General features: G+C 48.5%; 1 pseudogene; it reads left to right on the top strand.

The window, feature by feature from the left end:
• The first annotated feature begins 220 nt into the window (after nucleotides 1–220).
• Gm52450 lies at nucleotides 221–2,032 on the top strand (annotated as a pseudogene).
• Nucleotides 2,033–3,093: the final 1,061 nt, after the last annotated feature.

A 3,093-nucleotide genomic window follows, 5' to 3' on the forward strand; every position in this document is an offset into this window, starting at 1 on the left:
AAATCCGGGAAGAAGGAAACCTGGGACAAGAAAGGAAACTGGCGCAAGGAAGATTCCTCATTCCGGAACCAGAACTGCGGGTCACGGTCATAAAGGTTCCCGTAAAACAGACTGTTGAGAAGGATTCAACTGCGTGAATTCAGAACTCTTCTGCTGGGGAATGGTGGTAATAAAGTGTTCCCGCATCACAGACTGTTGAGAAGGATTCAACTGCGTGAATTCAGAACTCTTCAGCTGGGGAACAGGGTACCCGTAAGTATAGCTTTACAAGGTAAGTCTGGCCTTGAACTTTCTAACGAAATTCAAGACAGTCTATCAGAAGTAAAGTGGGAAATAGCTTTACAAGGTATGTTTGGCCTTGAACTTTTTCTAGTGTTAGGAGCCTTTTTGTTCCTTTTCACATGTTATCAAGCGGTTAAGGCAGGGCTGAAAATTCTGGATGAAATTCAGGGCAATCTATCAGAAGTAAAGCGGGGAGAGAGAGTAGGAGCAAAGAGGAAATATGGTACACAGAATAAGTATACAGGCCTTTCCACGGGTCTTGAACCCGAGGAAAAGTTAAGGTCAGGTAAGAATACCTGGGGAGAGATTAGAAGGAAGGAAAAGAAAAAAGAAAAGAAAAAAGATCAATTAGAGAAGCCAGCTCTTAGTAGCTCTGAATCAGATGACGAATTCTCCTCTGAAGAAACAGACTGGGAGGAAGAAGCAGCTCGTTATGAGAGAGAAAAGTGCCAGCCAGATAAAATGCGAGCTAATTGGTCAAGAAAAAAGCCAAAAGCGGCTGGCGAAGGCCAGTTTACTGCTTGGCCTCCGGGCAGTCGGCTTCAAGGTGCACTTCCACCCTATGCGGAGCCCCCGCCCTGCGTAGTGCGTCAGCCCTGCGCAGAGAGACAATGCGCAGAGAGACAATGCGCAGAGAGGCAATGCGCAGACTCATTCATTCCCAGAGAGGAACAAAGGAAAATACAACAGGCATTTCCGGTCTTTGAAGGAGCCGAGGGTGGGCGTGTCCACGCTCCGGTAGAATATGTGCAGATTAAAGAGCTTGCCGAGTCGGTCCGTAAATATGGAACCAATGCTAATTTTACCTTGGTGCAGTTAGACAGGCTTGCCGGCATGGCACTAACTCCTGCCGACTGGCAAACGATTGTAAAAGCCGCTCTCCCTAGTATGGGCAAATATATGGAATGGAGAGCTCTTTGGCATGAGGCTGCACAAGTGCAGGCCCGAGCAAACGCAGCTGCTTTGACTCCAGAGCAGAGAGATTGGACTTTTGACTTGTTAACGGGTCAGGGAGCTTATTCTGCTGATCAGACAAACTACCATTGGGGAGCTTATGCCCAAATTTCCTCCATGGCTATTAGGGCCTGGAAGGCGCTCTCCCGAGCAGGTGAAGCCACTGGACAACTAACAAAGATCGTCCAGGGACCTCAGGAGTCATTCTCAGATTTTGTGGCCAGAATGACAGAGGCAGCAGAGCGTATTTTTGGAGATTCAGAGCAAGCCGCACCTCTGGTAGAACAGCTCATTTATGAGCAAGCCACAAAGGAGTGCCGAGCGGCCATAGCCCCAAGAAAGAACAAAGGCTTACAAGACTGGCTCAGGGTTTGTCGAGAGCTTGGGGGACCTCTCACCAATGCAGGTTTAGCGGCTGCCATCCTTCAATCCCAAAACCGCTCCATGGGCAGAAATGATCAGAGGACATGTTTTAACTGCGGAAAGCCTGGGCATCTTAAGAAAGATTGCAGAGCTCCAGATAAACAGGGGGGGGACTCTCACTCTTTGCTCTAAGTGTGGCAAGGGTTATCATAGAGCCGACCAGTGTCGCTCTGTGAGGGATATAAATGGCAGACTCCTTCCCCTGCCTGATAGTCAATCAGCTGATGTGCCAAAAAACGGGTCATCGGGCCCTCGGTCCCAGGGCCCTCAAAGATATGGGAACCGGTTTGTCAGGACCCAGGAAGCAGTCAGAGAGGCGACCCAGGAAGACCCACAAGGGTGGACCTGCGTGCCGCCTCCGACTTCCTATTAATGCCTCAAATGAGTATTCAGCCGGTGCCAGTGGAGCCTATACCATCCTTGCCCCCGGGAACCATGGGCCTTATTCTCGGCTGGGGTTCACTCACCTTGCAGGGCTTAGTAGTCCACCCTGGAGTTATGGATTGTCAACATTCCCCTGAAATACAGGTCCTGTGCTCAAGCCCTAAGGGCGTTTTTTCTATTAGTAAAAGAGATAGGATAGCTCAGCTGCTGCTCCTCCCTGATAATACCAGGGAGAAATTTGCAGGACCTGAGAGAAAGAAAATGGGCTCCTCAGGAAATGATTCTGCCTATTTGGTTGTATCTTTGAATGATAGACCTAAGCTCCGCCTTAAGATCAACGGAAAAGAGTTTGAAGGCATCCTTGATACCGGAGCAGATAAAAGTATAATTTCTACACATTGGTGGCCCAAAGCATGGCCCACCACAGAGTCATCTCATTCATTACAGGGCCTAGGTTATCAATCATGTCCCACTATAAGCTCCATTGCCTTGACGTGGGAATCCTCTGAAGGGCAGCAAGGGAAATTCATACCTTATGTGCTCCCACTCCCGGTTAACCTCTGGGGAAGGGATGTTATGCAGCATTTGGGCCTTATTTTGTCCAATGAAAACGCCCCATCGAGAGGGTATTCAGCTAAAGCAAAAAATATCATGGCAAAGATGGGTTATAAAGAAGGAAAAGGGTTAGGACATCAAGAACAGGGAAGGATAGAGCCCATCTCACCTAATGGAAACCAAGACAGACAGGGTCTGGGTTTTCCCTAGAGGCCATTGGGGCAGCACGACCCATACCATGGAAAACAGGGGATCCAGTGTGGGTTCCTCAATGGCCCCTATCCTCTGAAAAACTGGAAGCTGTGATTCAACTGGTAGAGGAACAATTAAAACTAGGCCATATTGAACCCTCTACCTCACCTTGGAATACTCCAATTTTTGTAATTAAGAAAAAGTCAGGAAAGTGGAGACTGCTCCATGACCTCAGAGCCATTAATGAGCAAATGAACTTATTTGGCCCGGTACAGAGGGGTCTCCCTGTACTTTCCGCCTTAC

The sequence above is a fragment of the Mus musculus genome, chromosome X (genome assembly GCF_000001635.26).
Source record: "Mus musculus strain C57BL/6J chromosome X, GRCm38.p6 C57BL/6J".
NCBI lineage: Eukaryota > Metazoa > Chordata > Mammalia > Rodentia > Muridae > Mus > Mus musculus.